General features: G+C 48.6%; 1 non-coding gene and 1 pseudogene across 1 annotated transcript; both read right to left on the bottom strand.

The window, feature by feature from the left end:
• Positions 1 to 449: 449 nt before the first annotated feature.
• LOC101143074 (voltage-dependent anion-selective channel protein 3-like) lies at positions 450 to 1,842 on the bottom strand (annotated as a pseudogene).
• Positions 1,843 to 21,112: 19,270 nt separating this feature from the next.
• Positions 21,113 to 21,275, bottom strand: LOC115930705 (U1 spliceosomal RNA). The gene has a single exon (XR_004067320.2). It is a non-coding gene; the product is annotated as a U1 spliceosomal RNA (small nuclear RNA).
• Between the last annotated feature and the right edge of the window lie 2,467 nt (positions 21,276 to 23,742).

Below are 23,742 nucleotides of genomic sequence, written 5' to 3'. Positions count from 1 at the left end.
ACTGTGGCAGGCCAATTCTCCCTGACAATCACACAGACCGGCCTGCATGACAGTCGACAGACAGGCCTGCGCAGCACCCCAGTTACACAGATTTCCACAGCGCTGCCTTAACACTGAGCAAATAGTTAAACCTAGGGCAATCGGTGCCCAGACATCAAAGCTACAAATAAAGCATATGGTCAGTAGAAGCCTTGCATGGGCTTCTCCCTAACCTGGAGCAAGTCAAAATAATAGAATCTAACATTCCTAGTGACAGGACCTGCCTCGGGTCGACAAAATCTGAGACGGGTCAAGGTAACAGAGGCAGCTGTTTGAATAGATTCATCGGGGAGTCTAAGGCAGCACTCCGGACCAAGCTGTAAAGGAGATAAGATAGAAATAATCACTCTGGTACCACAGGAGACAGGCCTTGAAGGTACTGGGGCCCACACAGCTTAATCAGACTTAGCTTGTTTTTTTTTTTTTTTTATGTTCCAAATGTGATGGGTTTATTTTATTTTACTCTGATGCAAAATCAAAGATTCCACAATAGCACAGAGACCAATATATTACAGAGTCATGAAAAAAATGGTGTGAACATGCAGGACACGAGGTACAAACTGGAGGTTCAGATCGTCTCCTCTAACATGACACCACACTGTCGCCAAGGAACACATTTAATAACACTGCAGAACTGAACCGAAACGTGGCACAAACAGGACAGCTTCCAGGCATGCTTTCCAGCGCCTCCCCTCAGGAGGGACTCGCAACCCCTAGACTTCAGTGTGGGAAGGATTACAATTTTTTGGAAGAGTAAAAAGTTCACACTTTTGAAATTTCACAGAAGGATTGTAGGGCCAAAACATGGTGGGTTCATTTCTCTTCACTTCCAGGGACAAATCTGATGCTTTCCTCAAACCACATTAAGCTTCCAGTTCAAATGCCAAGCCAACCTTGTGACCTCCTGCACTGAAGTTCTTTCCATCGATTAAAGCTGATAAAGGGCCAACTTGACTCTGGGTCGAAGGGTCTGAGTATAACCCAGTCCAATCAGGCTGGCATTATTTACTTTAGCAGAGAGAGAAGTTCTACAATCCAGCTTCTACTTAGTAGCAGTGCCAAAATGGGGGTTGTTACTCCAGCCGTCCAAGCAAGGTTTATTGACATTTCAATCCCATTAACCTTCTGGTAGATAGAACCTCCAAATTCAGTGCCATCGTTCACATGTGTGTGCAGCTGGAAGTCTGCAGCCTCCTAACCCAGGGCGAAATTATTCTGTGACAATTTGGATTTGGCTGTGTCAAAACTCATCTGATAGCCGGCAAGCCACCCTTCAAAGACCAACACAGCCCAGCCATAGATGGTTGGTCTGGAAAAATCTAGATCAACATTACTGCCAACACTAAAACAATCCCACTTATAGGAGGCCTTCAATTCCCCACTCTTCTCTCCTGTGTTGGGTACCAATATGGTATCAAGACTCAGTTTCAACCCTTTAGCCAACTTATTCTCCAAAGAGATTTCTGTCCCAAGAGTATTGTCTGTGTTCCGTTTTTGAGTGAAGGTAAGTCCATAGTTACAGACCTTACGTTCGGGTTCTAGGTTGCCTGATGCTTTCCCTGTATCAGTGTAAGCATGACCAGAAGTAGAAAATTCCACTGCACTACAGGACTTGGTTTTCAGGTCTATCTTCCCCATGCCAAAGCCATATCCTTTGTTGAAGACATCCTCAGCGGCCTTTCCCAGGTCACGGTAAGTTGGTGTGTTACACATATCTTAGAAAAATCTTTCTCAGGTTCTTATGAAATCAAAGACCTCCACCCCCAAGGGCCTGTCTCCCACAAGCATTTTTTTGCCTCTGACCTTCTAGTTGAAACAAAATTAGTTACCAATAGACTTAGGCGAATGTTGTGCTGCACGTAGGCACATAACTCCAACCTATATAAGCGATTCTAACACTTTGAGTTGGTCTGGTGGAATTATCTCTGGCCTTCTCCCTGTATTCGGTTACAGCAATAAATTCCCTTTTTTTTTTTTTTTTTGGGGGGGGGGACGGAGGTCTCACTCTGTCGCCCAGGCTGGAGTGCAGTGGTGCAATCTCCGCTCGCTGCAGGCTCCGCCTCCAGAGTTCACGCCATTCTCCTGCCTCAGCCTCCCAAGTAGCTGGGACTACAGGCGCCCGCCACCACGCTGGGCTAATTTTTTATTTTGTGTGTGTATTTTTAGTAGAGATGCAGTTTCACCGTGTTAGCCAGGATGGTCTGGATCTCCTGACCTGGTGATCCGCCTGCCTCGGCCTCCCAAAGTGCTGGGATTACAGGCATGAACCACCGCACCTGGCCAATTCCCTTCTTCACTAGTTTGTCTGCTTCTCATTATTGGGACTGAAGAAGAGGCAGCCAGACCTGGCTTGGTTCCGGGAACACAACTACTTCCCTTGGCCTTTGACTTGAAGACAGCCATAGACCATATGTGAGTGGATGTCACTGTGTTCCAAGAGAACTTTAGTGACAAAAACAGGTAAAACCATTTCTATTTTCAGATGACATTATCTTACCTATAGAAATTCCTAAGGAACCCACTCAAAAACTATCAGAACTAATAAACAAGTTCTGCAAGGTCCAAGCATATAAGATAAACATATAAACATCAATTGTATTTCGATAGACTTGCTATGAAGAATCTGAAAATGAAGTTAAGAAAACAATTCTATTTACATGACATCAAAAGAATAAAATACTTATGAATGAATTTAACAAAAAAAAGTAAGACTTGTATACTGAAAACTATGAAACGACTCTGAAAGAAATTAAAGAAAACCTATAAATGGAAAGATATCCATTTATGGGTTGAAAGAGCTAATATTATTAAAATGGCAAGAGAGCCCAAATTGACCTACAGATTCGATGCAATTCCTGTCAAAATCCCAGCTGCTTCCGCTTTTATTTTGTGCAGAAATTAGAAAGCTGATCCTAAAATTCGTCTGGAAATGCAAGGGACCATAGAATAGCCAGAAGAGTCTTGAAAAAGAATAAGTACAGGTATATACATTGATGGAATAAAATAGAGAGTCCAGGCAGGGAGTAGTGGCTCACACCTGTAATCCCAGCACTTTGGGAGCCTGAGGCAGGTGGATCACCTGAGGTCAGGAGTTCGAGACCAGCCTGGCCAACATGGTGAAACCCCATCTCTACCAAAAATACAAAAAATTAGCCAGGTGTGGTGGCGTGCGCCCGTAGTCCCAGCTATTCGGGAGACTGAGGGCGGGAGAATCGCTTGAACCCAGGAGGCGGAGGTTGCAGTGAGTCAAGATCATGCCACTGCACTCTAGCCTGGGCCACAGAGCAAGACTCCATCTCAAAGAAAAAAAAATAGGATAGAGAGTTGAGAAATAAACCCTTAACTTTACAGTCAATTGATTATCAACAGGGGCGCCAAGTTAAAGAACAGGCTTTAATAAATGGTGTTGAAACAACTAGATACCCACATGCAAAAGACTAAAGTTGAAACCTTATTTACATCATTCATAAACATTATCTCAAAATGGATCACAGACCTTCATATAAGAGCTAAAACTATAAAACTCTTAGAAGAAAACATACATGCAATCTTCATAACCTTGAGTTAGGCGGAAGCTTTTTAGATATGACACCAAAAGCAGAAGTGACCAAAGAAAAAATAAATAAATTGGACCACATTAGTATTAAACACTTTTGCTGCAAATGATACCATCTAGAAAGTGAAAAGACAACCCACAGAATGAGAGAAAATATTTGCAAATATCATATATCTGATAAGATCTGATTTTGTCTGTTTACTGTTGCTATAAAGGAATACCTGAGGCTGGATAAATGTGGCTCACGACTCTGCTGGCTGGAAGACTGGGGACCTGGTGAGAGCCTCAGGCTGCTTGCATTCATGGTGGAAGGTGAAAGGAGCCCACGGGTGCAAAGATCACAGGGCGAGAGAGGGAGCAAGAGAGAGGGGGAGGGGCCAGGCTCCTTTTGACAACGGGCTGTCTCTGGAACTGATGGAGCAGGAACCAACTCAGTCCTCCTCCCCTAGGGAGGGCATTAACGTCTTCATGGGGATTCCCAACCCACGACCCAAATACCTCCCACCGAGCCCACCTCCAACGCTAGGAGTCAAATTTCAACATGAAGTTTGGGGAAATAAACATTCAAAGTATAGCAAAGAGGTTTGTATCCGGAATATATAATGCACTCTTAGAACTCAAAAATAAAAGACAAAGAGCCCAATTAAAAAGTCAGCAAAGGCCGGGCACGGTGGCTCACAACTGTACTCCCAGCACTTTGGGAGGCCGAGGCCGGCGGATCACTTGAGGTCAGGAGTTCAAGACCAGCCCGGCCAACATGGTGAAACTCCGTCTCTACTAAAAATACAAAAATTAACCAGGCGTGGTGGTGCGAGCTTGTAGTCCCAGCTGCTCGGGAAGCTGAGGTGGGAGAATCACTTGAACCTGGGAGGTGGAGGTTGCAGTGAGCTGATATCGCACCACTGCACTCCAGCCTGGGTGACAGAACGAGACTCTGTCTCAAAAAAAAAAAAAGTCAGCAAAGGGTCTAAATAGACATTTCTCCCTAGAAGATATAATATGAACGGCCAACAAGTACCTAAAAAGAAGCTGAACATCGTCAGATATTAGGAAAGTACAAATCAAAACTACATTGGGATACAACTTCACACCCACTAGGATGGCTATATATATTTTTTTTTTTTTAAAGAAAATAACGAGGTTATAGAGAAATTGGAACCCCTCATACACTCTGGTAAAATTGTAAAGTGGTTCAGCCACATAGAAAAACAGATTGGCAGTTCTTCAAAAGGTTCAACATAGGGGCCGGGCGCGGTGGCTCAAGCCTGTAATCCCAGCACTTTGGGAGGCCAAGGCGGGTGGATCACGAGGTCAGGAGATCGAGACCATCCTGGCTGACACGGTGAAACCCCGTCTCTACTAAAAATACAAAAAATTATCTGGATGTGGTGGCGGGTGCCTGTAGTCCCAGCTACTCGGGAGGCTGAAGCAGGAGAATGGTGTGGACCTGGGAGGTGGAGCTTGCAGTGAGCCGAGGTTGCGCCACTGCACTCCAGCCTGGGTGACAGAGCGAGATTCCGTCTCAAAAAAAAAAAAAAGTTTCAACATAAAGTTACAGTATGCCTAGCAAGTCCACACAAAAGCTTGTACACAAATATTCATAGAAGCATTTTTCATAGTAGTCAAAAAGTGGAAACAAATCAGATGTCCCTCAACAGATGAATGGATAAACAAAACTGGTATATTCATACGATGGAATATTATTTGGCAGTAAAAAGGAAGAAAGTACCGATATAGGCTGCAATATTAATGAACCTTGAAAACATTGTTAAGTGAAAGAAGACAGTCACAAAAGACCATATATTGTCTCATCCATTTATATAAAATGTCAAGAATAGGCAAATCAAATCCATTGAGATGGAAAGTGATTTGCGGTTGCTTGGGTCTGGGTTGGGAGCCAGCGGGGGAATAGGGAATAATTGCCTCTTATGGACTGAATTTTCTTTCCCCAAATTCATACGTTGAAGCTCCTTTGAGGTACCCCATAGTACCTCAAAATATATTTCCAGGGGGATTCAGGAGGAGTTTTAAAAAAGAGATACTTAAGTTAAAATGAGGCCGATTAGGGTGCTGTAATCCAAATCTGATGGTTGTCCTTACAAGAAGACAAGATTCAGACACACAGAGAATCAGCAAGACAGAGGAAAGGACCCCGTAAGGATGCCACGAGACAGCCATCTGAAAGGTGGGGAGAGAGGCTTCAGAAGAAGCCAACTGTCTGGGCACAGTGGCTCACGCCTGTAATCGCAGCACTCTGGGAACCTGAAGTGGGTGGATCGTTTGAGCTCAGGAGTTCGAGACCAGCCTGGAACATGGCAAAACTGCATCTTCACAAAAGATACAAAAATTAGCTGAGTGTGGTAGCACACGCCTATGGTCCCAGCTACCAGGGAGGCTTACATGGGAGGACTGATTGAGCCCAGGAGGCAGAGGTGGCAGTGAACTGAGCCGAGATTGCACCACTGCACTCCAGCCTGGGTGACAGAGTGAGATCCTGTCTCAAAAAAAGAGATCAACCCTGCTGACACCTTGATCTTGGACATCTAGCCTCCAGAACTGTGAGCAAATCGATTTCTGGTGTTTAACCACAGTCTGCGGCATTTTGTTATGGCAGCCTGAGCAAATGAATACACAGCCAAGGGGGTGTGGTTGGCAAAAATGTTCTAAAATTAGATAGTGGTGATGGCTGCACAACTCTGTGAAGGTGCTGAAACCATTGAATGGCACACCTTAAGTGGGGGAATTTTATGGCCTGTAAATTATATCTCAATAAAGCTATTAAAAAAAAAAAAACAGCCCAGGAGGTATCAGAGAGGATTAGTTTAGAAAGACACACACCTGAACCATTTCTGGTAGAAATGCCCTCATTTTGCCCTCCCACATGAATGATATCTTAGCCAGGAGGAGATTTTAGGCTAGCAGTCCCCTTTTCTCAGATCTAGAAACTTCTAGTTTCAAATGCAGATAAGAAATCTGGTAGTCGGCTGGGCACAGTGGCTCATGCCTATCATCCCAACACTTTTGGAGGCTGAGGCAGGGAAATCACTTGAGCCCAGGAGTTTGAGAGCAGCCTGGGCAACATGGCTAGATGCTGTCTCTACAAAAAAATACAAAAATTAGCTGGGCATGATGGCGGGTGCCTGTAGTCCCAGCTACTTGGGAGGCTAAGGTGGGAGGATTGCTTGAGTCCAGGAGGTCGAAGCTGCAGTGAGCCAAGATTGAGCCACTGCACTCCAGCTTGGGCAACAGAGCGAAACCCTGTCTTAAAAAAAAAAGAAAAGAAAGAAAGAAAGAAGAAAGAAAGAAAGAAAGAAAGAGAAAGAAAGGAAGGAAGGAAGGAAGGAAGGAAGGAAGGAAGGGAGGGCAGGCATGGTGGCTCACGCCTGTAATCCCAGCACTTTGGGAGGCCAAGGAGGGCGGATCACAATGTCAGGAGATCGAGACCATCCTGACTAACACGGTGAAACCCCATCTCTACTAAAAATACAAAAAATTAGCCAGGCATGGTGGTGGGTGGCTGTAGTCCCAGCTACTCGGGAGGCTGAGGCAGGAGAATGGCGTGAACCCGGGAGGTGGAGTTTGCAGTGAGCCGAGATTGCACCACTGCACTCCAGCCTGGGCGACAGAGCGAGACTCTGTCAAGAAAGAAAGGAAGAAAGAGAAAGAAAGAAACCTGGTAACCAGTTGGAGTCCCTTTTTCACATATCATATCAGTTTCCTATTGCTAACATAAGTTACCAACAGCAGAGTGGCTTCAAACAACACACATTTTTATTATCTTATGGTTCCAGAGCTCAAAAGTCTCTCTGGGCTAAAGCCAAGGTGCCAGTAGGGCTGCATTCTTCTGGAGGCTCTGGGTGAGTTTCTTTGCCTCTTCCACCTTCTCTCAGAGGCTGCCCATATTCTTGGGCTCGTGGCCCCTTAGAATGGGGCCCTCTTCAAAGCCAGCCGCGGGGGTTAAGTCTCTCTCACATGGCATCGCTGACCTTTTGTTGGCAGTCATGTCTGCCTCTGACCTCCTGTGCCTCTGTCTTCCACTGTTAGGGACCCTTGTGACGACATTGGCCCCAGTGGCTGCCGGTGTAATGATCCATGATAATCTCCCTATTTTAAGGTCATCCGATTAGCAACCTTCATTCTACCTGAAACCTTAATTCCCCTTTGCCATGTAACCTACATATTCACAGGCATTAGGTTTGGGCATATTGGGGTGGATGTAAGGGGAACATTCTGTACATAAGTAATCTGATATCAGCTTCTGGCAGAACAAACAGATTACTTATATACAGAATGTTATCCTTAGAGTTCAGAAATTTCACTGGAGTGCAAAAAAAAAAAAAACCCTAGATAACCATAAAAACATAATAAAACATTAGAAGTATAAAATACTCTTCTATTATAGGTAAGTTTTAGCTTAAAGAAGAAATCGGCCAGGCGTGGTGGCTTACGCCTATAATCCCAGCACTTTGGGAGGCTGAGGCAGGATGATCACTTGAGCCCAGGAGTTTGAGACCAGCCTGGGCAACATGGCAAAACCCTGTCTCTACAAGAAATACAAAAATTAACTGGGCGTGGTGGTGCGCACCTGTAGTCTCAGCTACTCGGGAGGCTGAGGTGGGAGGATTCCCTGAGCCTTGGGAGGTCAAGGCTGCAGTGAGCTGTGATCACACCACTGCACTCCAGCCTGGATGACAGAATGAGACCTGGTCTCAATTTAAATAAAAAAAAAAAAAGAAAGAAATCAATGTTAAAACTACAAATTAAAAAGAAATTAATGAAAAGGAGAAAACTTCAGAGCAACACTTATGGGATACAGTGATACCTTAAATGCTTTTATTATTATACAACAAAGAATATATATAAATAGACCAGGCGTGCTGGCTCACGCCTGTAATCTCAGCGCTTAGGGAGGCCAAGGCAGGTGGGTCATCTGACGTCAGGAATTCAAGACCAGCCTGGCCAAGATGGCGAAACCCCATCTCTACTAAAAATACAAAAATTAGCTGGGCGTGGTGGCACATGCCTGTAATCCCAGCTACTCAGGAGGCTGAGGCAGGTGAATCGCTAGAGCCCAGGAGGCGGAGGTTGTAGTGAGCTGAGATTGCGCCATTGCACTCCAGCCTAGGTGATGGGAGTGAAACCCTGTCTCAAAAAAAAAAAAAAAAAAAAAAAAAAAACCAAGGCTGGATGTGGTGGCTCACATCTGGAATCTTAGCACTTTGGGAGGCAGAGGAGGGCGGATCACCTGAGGTCAGGAGTTCGAGACCAGCCTGGCCAACATGGTGAAACCCTATCTCTACTAAAAATACAAAAATTAGCCAGGCGTCGTGGCAGGCGCCAGTAATACCAGCTACTTGGGAGGCTGAGGCAGGAGAATCGCTTGAACTCAGGAGGTGGAGGTTGCAGTGAGCTGAGATAGTGCCACTGTACTCCAGCCTGGGTGACAGAGCAAGACTCTGTCTCAAAATAAAATAGAAATAAAAAAGCAAAACAAGCAATACATATATAAGTGAATTAAATATTCAACTTAAAACACAACAAAATAGGCCGGGCGCAGTGGCTCATGCCTGTAATCCCAGCACTTTGGGAGGCTGAGGTGGGCGGATCATTTGAGGTCAAGAGTTCAAAACCAGCCTGGCTAACATGGTGACACCCCGTCTCTACTAAAAATACAAAAATTAGCCGGGTGTGGTGGTGGGCGCCTGTAATCCCAGCTATTTGGGAGGCTGAGGCAGGAGAACTGCTGGAGCATGGGAGGCGGAGGTTGCAGTGAGCCGAGATCCTGCCTCTGCACTCCAGCCTGGGAGACAGAATGACACTGTATCTCAAAAAACAAACACACACACACAAAACAAAACAAAAAAACCCAGCAAAATAAAAAGAAATTATGAGGAGGAAATGAATAAAGATAAAAGCTGAAAATAGTGAATTAGATAACTGAAATACTGAAAAATAAAATTAAAATATGCTTCTTCAAAAAAAAATTGAAAACTCACAATGTGCAAGAAATAAAAGAGAAAAAAAAGCACAGAACAGAAGGAATGAGAAATGAGACAGACTCACAGGGGCAAATGAGAGGAAGTTAATTTCCAGGGGATGTTATTGCAGTTGCATTTCAATAAATGTCCACCCATTCTACATGCAATGGGTGATTTTCTTAAAAATCAAGTAAGTAGAAATGTTGGTAATAGGGGAACTTAAATTGGACAGAATTTTAAAACCAAACTAGTACCTGGGGGCACCTGGGTGGTTAACCACTGGGGGAAACCAGCCACCTCGGGCCGTCCTTGAAGAGATGTGCATTGTAACTGTGAATAACTGAGCAGGCTCCTGTCAAGACAATAGTTGAGAACCATCCCAAGACTAAGCCAGGAGCCCGGCAGGTAGACCCCACTCTGCCACCCTTCACTGTGGGGATTTGGGCAGGTCCTTCCTCTCCCTGAGCCTCTGTTTCCTCCAGAGGCCGCTCCAAGATGGCAGACTCTGGCCCCCCACGGAGCAGGTGGAGGTGGCCAGGGCAGGGGGTGTTAGGGAGGAGGAAGGAACAAGATAGGGTGAGAGTGCTTCTGAGTCACCACCACCTCTGACTGCTTCTGCCAGAGCAGCCCCATTCTTAACCTTATTACAGAGTGGATTTTCTTGTATGATTTCATCTGAAAAAAGGTTTTGCTGCTGGTATTAGTCAGGGTTCTTCAGAGAAAACAGAGCCAATAGGATGTATAGTGTATAGACAAATAGAAAGAGATTTATTATGGGGGATTGGCTTATGCAATTATGGAGGCTGAGATGTCCCATGACCAGCCATCTGCAAACTGGTGGCCCAGGAAAACAGGTGGTGTGGTTCCAGTTCACAGTTGAGGGCCTAAGAACAAGGGGAGCTGGTGGTGGGAATCCCAGTCCAGGTCCAAAGGCCTGAGAACCAGGAGCTTCAATGTTCTGGGGCAGAAGATTGATGTCCTGGTAGATGTCAAACAGAGAGAGAAAGTTCACCCTTCCTTTACCTTTTTGTTCTGTTCAGGCTCTCAACAAGTTGGATGATGACCCCCCCGCCCCCCACCCCACCCCCACATTGGTGAGATCAAGCTTCCTTAGTCTACTGATTCTCTTCTGGAAACACTCGCAAACACCACCAGAAAGAAGGTTTGACCAGCTCTCCGGGCATCCCTTAGCCTAGGCAAGTTGACACATGAAATTAACCATCACACTGTTGAAACAAACTGTGAAAACCAGGTGATCCCCCAACTTCCGAGCTACTTCCACCTCCAAACTTCGTAACATTCACCTGCCAAAGTTCATTGGTTTTGCTTTGATAACTTTCTGGTTTCTTTGAATGATAAAGATGTTCATAATTTAGCCCCGAAATGGAGATGAATATGTGTGTGACTCTGTGTGTGTGTGTGTGTGTTCCTTCTTTCGCAAAACCACTGCCTAATTTGGAATATAATTTCAACTTGCTTTTCCAAAATGACCTAGAGCTTGGCAAGAGCATAGGGCTGATGAGCCTGTGAGGTGGGTAGATAGCTTCCTCACACATGCCCGACTTTCTCCTTGGAGAATGATGAGGTTTACAGCCTTTAGGTAAAAATAGCTTTGTGTGGCTTCCGCCAGGAAGACACTTAAAAAGGGAGAGAGGATTAGGTTGCTAAAAAAGAAAAAAATCTACCAAATTGCTACCATAATTTTGGAATTCATTTTTGCAAAACATATCAGAAGACATAAAGATGATCTTGCCTGCTAACTCAGTAATTCCACTTCTGGGCATTTGCCTCAAAGAAATAAATTTAACTAAAAGAAAAGCTCAGTAGACAGCTGCTCACTGCAGTCTCCTCTGCCATAGCAAAACACCGAAAGCTAGAAAAGATGCTCAGGGTGAAGGGTGAAGGGCAAAGGGTACTGCAAGTTCAGAGGCTCACAGTCCACTCCTTCATGTATTCACCAAACACTTCTGATAATGTGTGGGCACCAGGCACTGTGCTAGGTGATGGGAAAGAAGAGTGCCCGAGATGCAGAGTGCTTCCACCTTAGGGTGCTGATGGGCAGAAAGGCAGGAGGCACATAAACCTACACCCACAATTCAGCATGAGAAGGGAAGTACAAAAGAGGTGGGGACACAGAGGAGGGACAAGAACCAGCCTTGGCACTCAGGTAAGCCTTCTCGGAATAAGTGACTTTTTATTTTTTTTTTTGAGATGGAGTCTCGCTCTGTCGCCCACACTGGAGTGCAGTGGTGCAATCTTGGCGCACTGCCACCTCCGCCTCCTGGGTTCAAGGGATTCTCCTGCCTCGGCCTCCCGAGTAGCTGGGACTACAGGTGCCTGCCACCATGCCCGGCTAATTTTTGTATTTTTAGTAGAGACGGGGTGTCACCATGTTGGTCAGGTTGGTCTCGAACTCCTGACCTCAGATGATCCACTGGCCCTGCCCTCCTAGAGTGCTGGGATTACAGGTGTGAGCCACTGTGCCCTGCTGGAAGTGACTTTTGAGCTGAGTTCTGAAAGTTATGGTGGTTGGCCAGAATGATGAGAGGAAGAGGGTTGGGGGCACAGAGCGTGAGCAAAGACCGGGTAGCAACAAGAGGCTGCCGTGGTGGTTGGACAGAGAAAAGCTCTGTGGCAGGAGCTGAGAGATGCTGCTGGAGAGGAACCAGAGCTCACTGACCGGTTCTGTGTGTAACATGAAGGAGCTTTTTCCTAAGAGCCACTAAGAACTTTTAAGCAGGAGAGTGATGTGGTCAGATTTATGGTTTGGAAAGGTCACTCAGACTGCCTGGAGGAAGGTCAACATGGCTGCAGCCAGGCCAGCAGTGACGGTGGCCCTCCAGGGCATAGGCAGCATCCATGGAGAGATGACGTGGACACGTGCCCTGGCTCCTCATGGAGCAGAGCCCTCGATTCTGGGAGAGGCAGAATGGTGCCGTGGTTGAGTGTGATCTTGGAAACCTGACTACATGGGTTAAAATCCCAATTGTTTCACTGTGTGACCCTCTCAAAGGGCTGTTGAGAGTGTTGAAGGAGCCGTCATGCATAAGGCGCCTCCAACAGTACCTGGCAAGGGGTGGGTAAGAGCTCGCTGAGTGATGCTAATGAGGTTGTCACTGTTATTGGCTGCTTGCTGATACAGGCAAGAGGAACACCCACATGCCTGGCATGGGCCACTGGGAGGATGGCATGCGGGTTTTGGGGGAGAAGTGGATGAATTGGGTTTGAGCATGTAGAGATGGAGGCTCCAGTGAATGAGCAGATGGAGATATCCTGCAGGCTGTTGAACACAGAGGTTTGAAGCTAGGAGACAGGCTGAGTCAAAGATAGTGATTGGGACCTTGTAAGGGTTGAAGAGGCGGCTGAGCCCCTGGGAGCTGATGAGATAGCCTGGGGAGAAGGTGGAGGGAGAAGAGAAGAGGGCCCCAAGAGAGCTCTGTGGCAAAGGGATGGACCAGGAAGGTTTTTTTCTAACAGGAAATATTTGAGCCTGTCTAAATGTTGACGGAAGGAGCATACAAAGCACAAGTACACTGTGGAGAAATGGCACTCAGTAAGGGTGGCCCTTAGTATTTTTTATTATCATCATTATCACCATCATTACCACCACCATCACCATCACCACCATCACCACCATCACCACCACGATCACCACCATCACCACCACCACCATCACCACCATCACCACCACAATCACCACCATGATCACCAGTGTGAAAGGAAAATATCTTGGGCCCCTTCAAGCTGGGAACCGCTCAGGACAAATCTGCCTCTCATTCTATTCAAAGTCATCCCTCTGCTCACAGAGATACATGCGTATTCTGATTGCCTCCTTTGGAAAGACTTATCAGAAACTCAAAAGAATGCAACCATCTGTCTCTCACCTACCTGTGACCTGGAAGGGAGGGGGTGGGGGGGTTGCTTTTAGTTGTCTCTGCCTTTTTGCGTGGAACTAATGTACTTCTTACATATATTCATTGATGTCTCATGTCTCCCTAAAATGTATAAGACCAAGCTGTGCCCTGACCACCCTGATACATGTTGTCAGGACTTCCTGAGGCTGTGTCACGGGCGCGTCCTGAACCTTGGCAAAATAAACTTTCTAAATAAACTGAAACCTGTTTCAAACTTTGGGAGTTCACACCAGTATCACCACCATCATCATTACCATCATCACCACCATCATCAGCATCACCACCATCACCATCACCATCATCACCACCACCATCAGCATCACCACCATCATCACCACCATCATCACCACCATCATCAGCATCACCACCATCACCATCACCTCAGCATCACAATCATCATCACCACCATCATCACCACCACCATCAGCATCACCATCATCACCACAATCATCAGCATCAACACCATCACCATCACCACCATCACCATCACCTCGGCATCACAATCATCATCATCATCACCATCACTATCACAACCATCACCATCACCATCACGTCAGCATCACAATAATCCTCATCATCATCACCATCAGCATCACCATCATCACCTCAGCATCACAATCATCATCACCACCACCATCATCAGCATCACCACCATCACCATCACCATCACCTCAGCATCACAATCATCATCACCATCAGCATCACCATCATCACCTCAGCATCACAATCATCATCACCATCAGCATCACCATCATCACCTCAGCATCACAATCACCACCATCATCAGCATCACCACCATCATCAGCATCACCACCATCACCATCACCTCAGCATCACAATCATCAGCATCACCACCATCACCATCACGTCAGCATCACAATAATCCTCATCATCATCACCATCAGCATCACCATCATCACCTCAGCATCACAATCATCACCACCATCATCAGCATCACCACCATCATCAGCATCACCACCATCACCATCACCTCAGCATCACAATCATCAGCATCACCACCATCATCAGCATCACCACCATCACCATCACCTCAGCATCAATCATCATCACCACCACAATCACCATCATCATCATCACCATGATCAACATCACCATCACCTTCATCATCACCATCACCACTAGCAGCAGCATCACCACCATCACCACCACTACCATGAACATCACAACCATCATCATCACTATCACACCGTAACCATCTCCACCATTATCACCACCATGATCACCAGCATCACCACATCATTCGCATCAACATTATCACCATTACCATCACTGCCATCATCAGCACCACCACCACCATCATAATCACTGCCATCACAATCTTCAATATGAGAAGACTGTCAAGGAGCAGTGATATAGATTATGACATCATGTTATGCAGCTGATAGGAGTTATTTATAACAAAGTTATAATGACATGGGAAAATGCCTATAAAGCTACATGAAAAAAGCAATAGAAAGCATTGTATATGCAATATGTTAACTATGGAAACACATCCAAAACTACTCGAAAAAGAAATACAGGAAGGAAATGCACTCAGAAGTAATAGTGCTATTTCAGGGTGGTAGTGATATGGCTGGGCTTCTTTCTGAATTTGCTATAATGAGTCTGGATGAGTTTTAGGATTTAAAGCACATTAACCTTCATTTTCTAAAAAGAAACAAAGGTGGGCAGCTGGGGGCTGCCTGAGCTAAGGTCACAGCAACCTTGGGTAAATCCCTGTTCTCCAAAGGGCTTTGATTCTGCCTTTAAAAAGAGGGAGTGGGCAAAAGAGCCTTTCCCCCGAGGTGTGCTCTCAGAGCCTTTCCCCCGAGGTGTGCTGAGTCTCTGGCCTAGCAGTGATGTCCCAGGAAGGAGAAGCTGTGCAGTTAGACAGCCTCGGGGACCTGGCACTCTCACACCATGCCCTGGTATCTTCAGCCAGGGGTGTCCCCAGCTGGCTGCAAGGCTCAGGCCCTTATTCTGTCACCACACTCTCTGCTCAAAAGCCACCTCCTCTGCGTGCCCGGGCTTAAGTAGCCCTTGTGACTACTGGCCCCTCCCCGCCCATCTCCAGCGGGAACAGTCTCCTCAGCCTCTTCATTGCTTTCTCCACTCACAGTTCCGTGAGAGCAAGAATTCTGGTATCCCTGGCCCCTAGGATGTGCTGCCTCAGGGTAGGGGTGGTGTTTGTTGGGTGAATAGATGAACACAATAGCCCTTCTCGACTCACAGGGCATATTAATGCGTCTAACTCAGTGCCTCCCCAACACGGGCTATTAACATGCTTTGGAATTGGGTTTCACAGAACATACTTTGGGAGATGCTCCCCCAAGACGACCCCTGAGTGTCACTGCAGCCCCACCGTTCTATAAGTGGTTCACAGAAACATCTCTGCTTTGGGGTGGGCAGGTATCACGAGCGTGGCAGATGAGCGTGGTGGCTGTGCGGCTGCCCTCTGGACCCCAGATCCCTATGTCTGGCTGAGTCCTCTCCCTCCCCTACTTCTGGCTGACGACGTCTGAGCCCTGGAGCTGCCTCGGCCTGGGAAAGAAGTGCAGGAGGGAACTTGCCAGAACAAGGTAGAGGCCTTTCCTGTAGCATCAGTTTCTGAGAATGCTTTCAAATGGAGGAGCAGTGATTGAAGGTGAGGAGGGGCTACCTCAGCTGCCACTGTGGCCAGGACTACAGGGCTGCTGCCTGCTTCTCCCAAGGATTGTTTTAAATGCAGACAAACGGATGCTGTGTTTCTAAACCTGCCTCCTCTGTGTGAATCACAGTAAAATAAGCCACATGAAAACAGGGGAACCCTGTGCAGAGGAACCCCATGGGCGTCCAGGGGCGGCTGGGCAGTGTGGTGGTGATCACAGTCCATTCTATTTTCAGTCGCTGCAGTCTGAGGGCCTGGGAGAACCTAAGTGATTCTGAAGCCCATTTGGCCAAAAGAATCTCAGAAATGTCACTGAGCATGTGACATCAGTCTCACCATGACAGGAAGTCTGGCCATTTCCTAGTTCGGTCCTGGTAAGGAGGGAGGAATTGTCCCGATGTGATAAGCTGAAATGTTATAACCACATTCTTTTTTTGCGGGGGTTGGGGGGTGCGGGGCAGGGATGGAGTCTCACTCTGTCGCCCAGCCTGGAGTGCAGTGATGCAGTCTGGGCTCCCTGCAACGTCCGCCTCCCGGGTTCAAGCGATTCACCTGCCTCAACCTCCCAAGTATCTGGGATTACAGGCACCCGCCACCACACTCGGCTAATTTTTGTATTTTTAGTAGAGATGGGGTTTCACCATGTTGGCCAGGCTGCTCTCGAACTCCTGACCTCAGGTGATCCGCCCGCCTCGGCCTCCCAAAGTGCTGGGATTCCAGGCATGAGCCACCGTGCCGGGCCACCTCTGTATGACTAACCTTCTCCCACAGCATTTCCCAAGATGGATGTGTGGAACATCGATCTCTGGGCCAATCACTAATGCCTTAGGAGCAAAGGTGTCTGATGCTCGAGATGGGGAAATGCCCAAATGTATAACCTTCCTATGCCTTTCAGAGGCAACTTGCGCTCACATCACTATATGTCACGTGCAGTGTGCAGCACAGTCTCAAATTATTTGAAACTCTAGCAGCACCCACTCTAATAATGCTCTGAAGACACCAGGCTGAGAATGCCAGCACAGAATGTAGCTGTGAGAACTGGGAGTTCCACCCTTAGCTCTGCTACCAACTTACTGAGTGACCTGGGGCAAGTACCTCAGTCTCTCTAACCCTCTGATACACTGGCTATGTGCTCCTGCTAAATCTCATGTTGAATGGGAATCCCCAGTGTTGGAGGTGGGGCCTGATGGGAGGTGGTTGGATCATGGGCGTGGACTTCTCATGGTTTAGCACCATTCCCTTGGTGCTTCCTCGTGATCGCAAGTGAGTTCTTGCAAGATCTGGTTGTTTAAAAGCATGTGGCACCTGCTCCTCTCCGCTGTCTCTTGCTCCTGCTTTTGCCATGCGAACTGTCTGCTCCCACTTCACATTCTGCCTTGAATAAAAGCTCTTTGCTTTGAGGCCTCCCCAGAATCCAAGCAGATGCTGGCACCGTGTTTCCTGTACAGCCTGCAGAACCATAAGCCCACTAAACATTTTTTCTTTTTTTTTCTTGAGACAGAGTCTCGCTCTGTTGCCCAGGCTGGAGTGCAGTGGCATGATCTCAGCTCACTGCAACCTCTACTTCCCAGGTTCAAGCGATTCTCCTGCGTCAGCCTCCTGAGTAGCTGGGACTACAGGTGCGCTCCACCATGCCTGGCTAAGTTTTGTATTTTTAGTAGAGATGGGGTTTCACCATGTTGGCCAGACTTGTCTCGAACTCCTGACCTCGTGATCTACCTGCCTTGGCCTACCAAAGTGCTGGGATTACAGGCGTGAGCCACCGTGCCTGGCCATGCCCAGCTAATTTTTGTAATTTTAGTAGTGGCAGGGTTTCACCATTTCAGCCAGGCTCGTCTCGAACTCCTGACCTCAAATGATCCATCCACCTTGGCCTCCCACAGTGCTGGGATTACTGGTGTGAGCCACCATGCCCAGCCATCTTGTCTTTGTAAATTACCCAGTCTCAGGTATTTCTTTTTCTTTCTTTCTCTTCTTTTCTTTCTTTCTTTCTTTTTTTTTTTTTTTTTTAACGGAGTCTCACTCTGTTGCCCAGGCAGAAGTGCAGTGGGGTGATCTCGGCTTATTGCGACCTCTGCCTCCTAGGTTCAAGCCATTCTCCCATCTCTGCCTCCCAAGTAGCTGGGATTACAGGCATGGGTCACCATGCCCAGCTAATTTTTTTTGTATTTTTTATAGAGACAGGGTTTCACCATGGCCAGGCTGGTCTGGAACTCCTAACATCAAGTGATCTGCTTGCCTCGGCCTCCCAAAGTGCTGGGATTACAGGCATGAGCCACCGCACCCGGCCTCCAGGTATTTCTTTATAGCAGTTTAAGAACAGCCTAATATACCCTCTTTCTTCTCTTCAAAGAGGGGAGATGGATCCTGCTTCTCAGGGGTCTGTATGAGATGAGATGAAATGACAATTCCTAATATGGATGAGGAAGTGGAGCAACAGAGACTCCCAGGCTGCCAGTGGAGCTGCTGTGGAGAATGGTTTGGCAATATTTAGTGCATGCCCCAGAAAATCAGTAGTCCCATTTCCAGGTAGGATCTCAGATAATTTCTTGCAAACATGTACAAAAAACTTGTGCAATAATGTTTGTGGTTATGTAACTGGATGTCGAAATGAGCGTTCAGCCGAGGAGCCAAGATCCAATAGATGTGTCTTCCAGAGGCGCTGTTAGACCATGAGCAGCAGTTACAAAAGAGGTTCCCGAGACACCTCCTAGGCATCCCCATCCACGATAAGAGTACTAAAGCGTTGGGAATTAGACATTTTCAGAAGTAATATTTGCAAGGAGGATTTCTTTGGGAGAAAGTTGAGCTGCTGATTCCAACCCTGCTTGTCTTGAGAGAGGACCAGGGAGGGTACTTCTGCCTAAGCCACTTGGAGGGCTTGAGATGTGCCATCTGCGATTTGTGGACCAGTGCCTCAAAAGCGCCAGCTGCCCAGAGAAGGCTGCATGTGGAAGGCAGTAACTGCCCACCCACTGGTGCAAGGTGTGGGTGTGGGAGGCACAAGTGTCCCCTGAGACCAGATGTGAACCTCCAAGCAAGGATGGGACGGGTCGTCTAAGATCCTGTCTAGCGGGCTTCCCCAGAGGGCGGTGGGATCTCCGCAGGAAGGAGGCCGATGGAGGCAGCCCTCCCGGTGCTTCAGGGCTGCAGAAGGAGGCCGCACCTAAACAGAACACCTTCATTCAGGTCCAGGGGACTGCAGCTGAGAGGCGATCAGCAACGTTGGGGTTCTCCAAGAACCTCTGAAAGCTCTCTCAGAAGGTCAGTTGAAACATACGCCCCACCCAGAAAGTCAACTAGAGTTTCCCTTTCTCTCTCCACACCCCAACCCTCCCCAGGTCAGAACCAGACCTGGCAAGCTGGAGAGAGGGGCGGTGCTCTGCTCTTCTGCCACCAGGTGGCGCACCTGCAGTTGGCCGCGAGGCTGGAGGGGGCTTGGGAAGGGGAGGTTTTAAATTTATAACCCAAGTTCAAGGTCTTTTCATAATTACTTATTCAGTCTGCTAGAGCAGCTACTCGTGTTTTCAGCCTAAATAGCCAAATTTGTTCTTAACTGGCCCGCATCATAAGCCCAGGCGTCACCTGTGTTCCAGAGCCCCTGAATCTCACGTCCCCTCCGGCTTCCCGCACGCCAGGGTCCCCTGAGATCCGGGGCAGTCAGCGGGAAAGTGTGTGCTACCCCCAGCCCCGCCCCAGCTCCCTAGCGCAGGGTGGTGTGCGCGTGTGCCCCATTTTTATTGAAACTTAAGAGTTGACCTGCGGACCCCCTGGGACGCCCCGGGAGGGCACGGACTTCCTGCAGGGGAGGCTCCCCTTAAACAAGCCTCCTTCCTTCAAGAGGGAACTTGGTACTCCGAAAGGCTTCTGAGGTCCGGTCTGGCCTGCCAGCGAGGTAGGGAAGATCCAGGCTGTGTGGCCCAGAAGGGGGTCTCCTGAGGTGGCCTAAAGCACAGCCGGGGATCCGGCAGGAGGAGATGGAAGGAGCCCAGGTTTCAGACAGCACTGAGCATCCCGTCTGCAGGAGGAGATGGGGAGGGGCAGGGACGCCACTGGGCATCGAGCAGCGGGGTCGGGGGGAAGAATTGGGCTCTGGAGAAGGGTTCAGAACTGGGGGCTGCACGCTCGACACCCGACCCTGAACTGCTCAGCAGGGAGGCCAGGCAGCTGTTCTAGGCTCCTGTGCAGCCAGGCTCTGAGACACAGCATCAGGCTTGACAGCCCGAGAAACTGAAATCATCAAGTTTGTCAGCTGTGATGATGTCATGGTGTCCTCACACAAAGTATCTTCACCACAGCGGCAGACTGAAGTATTTATAGGTGAAAAGACATGGTGGCTTAGACTTGCTTTTTTTTTTTTTTTTTAAGAGACAAAGTCTTGCTCTGTCACCCAGGCTGAAGTGCAGTGGTGCAATCACAGCTCACTGCAGCCTCCTGGGGTCAAGCGACCTTCCCTCTTCAGCCCCTGAAGTAGCTGGGACTACAGGTGCACTCTACCACATTCAGCTGAGTTTTTAGTTTTTTTGCAATGATGAGGTCTTGGTATATTGCCCAGGTTGGTCTCAAACTCCTGTAGGCTTGTTTTAAAAAATACTCCATCTTGGCCAGGCACGGTGGCTCACACCTGTAATCCCAGCACATTGGGAGGCTGAGGTGGGCAGATCACGAGGTCAGGAGTTGAGACCAGCCTGGCCAACATGGTGAAATCCTGTCTCTACTAAAGATACCAAAAAGTTAGCTGGGCATGGTGGTGCCTGCCTGTAATCCCAGCTACTGGGGAGGCAGAGGCAGGAGAATTGCTTGAACCCAGGAGGCGGAGGTTGCAGTGAGACGAGATCATGCCATTGCACTCCAGCCTGGGCAACAGGGCAAGACTCTGTCTCAAAAAAACAAAAACAAAAACTCCATCTCCCCCAAAAGTTAGGGGAGACAGAGGAAACAAGATTTTCTAAATGTTTGATTTTTTTTTTTCTTTAACCAGGGGAAAGCATGAACACAGCCCCCATGACCACAGATGATGCAGCTGAGTTTCCCACTTTTGGGGAAATTGCAGGGGTCAGCACGTCCGGAGTGCAGTGGATAAGCCTCACCCCAGGAAGACCACTTTCGTGATCACGGCATCTCCCCTGCCAGGTGAGTACGCTGATCATTTTTAGTCTGGGTGAGAGGCTCTCTCTACTTTTGTGTATGTTTGAAATTTTCTGTAAAGTTTTTTTTTTTTTTTTTTCAGACTGAGTTTCGCTCTTGTTGTCCAGGCTGGAGTGCAGTGTCGTGGTGTCGGCTCACTGCAACATCCGCTTCCTGGGTTCAAGCGATTCTCCTGCCTCAGCCTCCCAAGTAGCTGGGATTACAGGCATGTGCCACCACACCCGGCTAATTTGTATTTTTAGTAGAGACCGGGTTTCACCATGTTGGCCAGGCTGGTCTCAAACTCCTGACCTCAGGTGATCTGCTGCCTCGGCCTCCCAAAGTGCTAGGATTAGAGGCGTGAGCCACCGCGCCTGGCCAAAGTTTTTTTTTAAAAAGAGAATCTGCAGGAAGAACAGGCCTGGAGTCAGTTTTCACCTTGCATCAAGCGCATGTTCCCTAGCTCCTTTTCACCAAAACCTGTCCCCCTAGTTGTGGATTGGACCATCCCCATCTACCCTTTCCTATGCGCTTCTGTGCCTGTAAGATAGGATGACGGCAGCCTGTTCCCAAACCACAGAAGAGATGGCTAATGAATGGAATAGCCAACCTTTGGGCGTGGGAGTAATCATTCAAAAAAATGTGGGGGGCTGGGGAGATGCCAGAATGGGCTTTCCAGTGAAGCAAAGACAGCCCCTGCCAGGAAGCCCCTCTCACCCCGGCGGCCAGGACCTAAGATCTACCAATGCCAAGAATCCACTGAACTTTGCCTCTCCCCAGTTCCAACCGGCCTGGAAGCTTCCTCCACCTCCACACCCCCGCCCCCACTGGGCTGACAGCCCAGTGCGACCCGTGGCCTCATGTTCTCTCTTCCCTACGTGGCTGAGGCTGTCCCCACCTTGCCTGGATCTCCTGCCTGGCACTGCCTGCGCATGGAGATGCTGGAATGCCGGTTGCTAAGCCAGTGCAGAGTCCACACTGGCTCCTGGCGAGCACCGCATCGAGCTGTCCTGCTGCTGCGGACGCAAGATCCTCCACATGTGGGACTGTCTCCTGCTCCACCATGGCCCTCCTGGCTCTCGCTCCTCTCCGGCAGCCCCCTTACTTGCCCTTGGATTCTGGAGTCCCCCAAGCTGGCTTGGGAGCCTCTTTTGGCCTGGGTTGAGCAACCTACAATCTCAAGCACACCTTGGCTCCCCAAACCAGCCTCCGGGGAGAGCCTCCCGTGTCTACCTCCCGCAGGATGTCTGTGCTGGGCCTGCAAAGCCGAATGCCTACTTTGCCCTTGCAGTTGGATGTCAACTCGCTTCACCTGTTCCAGGCCTGACTTACTACCCTCCTTCAGATGGTCAGTGATCTGCATTTTAGCTCTTGGCACTGTCATCCCACCAGAGAAGCAGTCAGGGACCTTGGACTCAGCCCCGCCCACATCCACTCCAACTGCGGGCTCTGCTGACGCCACCCCACAAACCTCTCTGGGACAGTGCTCCCACCTCCCCACTGCATGCCACCATCACTGCCCACTGAGATGACAGTAACGCCCCCACCCATCAGCCCCCGGCCTGGAAGCCCTTTCAGAATTGCAGTGGGAACCCTTCCCTGCCTAACCCACCAGCGGCCCCCCTTTGCTGTTGGGATTTGGAATAAAGCCCTTAACATGCCCCCTGTGCCCTGCCTCTCACAAACTGCCCCGGACTCCTGTGCCCCCACCCTGTGCTCTTGAATTTCCCTCTCAAAAGGGTTTTGCGAGTGCTGGCCTCAGCCTCCAGTGCCTCTCTCCCCACTCTCCCGGGTCATTTCCTTCTCTTTCTGCCAGGGAAACTTTCCGGAGTCCCCATACTCACTCGGGTCTTCCAGTTAGATGCTCTCAATTCCTTCCTGGCTCATATGGTGGTCATCTAGCACGCGGCTGGGCATGCGTTCTGCTAACCTCTGGCTCTTCTGATGCCATGTAGGCGCACCAGGGCAGGCACTGGTGTGGTTTTGCCCGTCCTTATATTCCCAGCGCCCAGCACATGTTCATTAAGACAAGTTTGGAACAAGTGCCAGTCTTGGGGAAGTTATTTCCTTCTCCAAGCCTCAGTGTATCTATCAACTAGCCCTGCTTTCCCTGCAGGCTGCCACAAGCCTACAAAATTCCCCAAACACCCGCAGAATGACAGATGGCCTCCCTGCCCTGGTGGTGTCACTCTTCAAATCAACTTCCCAGGCCCTGGAGGCAGGCGGCAGCAGGCTGGCAGCCTTCAGAGTCCCCAGAGTGAGACAGGGTCTCATTTTGTCACCCAGGCTGGAGTGCAGTGGTCTGATCCAGGCTCACTGCAACCTCGACCTCCCAGGCTCAAGCAATCTTCCCACCTCAGCCTCCAGGAGTAGCTGGGATTACAGGCACACACCACTATACTCGGCTACTTTTTAAAATTTTTGGTAGAGATGGGGTCCTGCTATGTTGCCCAGGCTGGTCTTGAACTCCTGGGCTCAAGT

Source organism: Gorilla gorilla, chromosome 15, assembly GCF_029281585.2.
Source record: "Gorilla gorilla gorilla isolate KB3781 chromosome 15, NHGRI_mGorGor1-v2.1_pri, whole genome shotgun sequence".
NCBI classification, from domain to species: Eukaryota; Metazoa; Chordata; class Mammalia; order Primates; family Hominidae; genus Gorilla; species Gorilla gorilla.
Note: the sequence above shows the minus strand (reverse complement) of the source record. Positions and strands in the feature narration are given on the sequence as shown.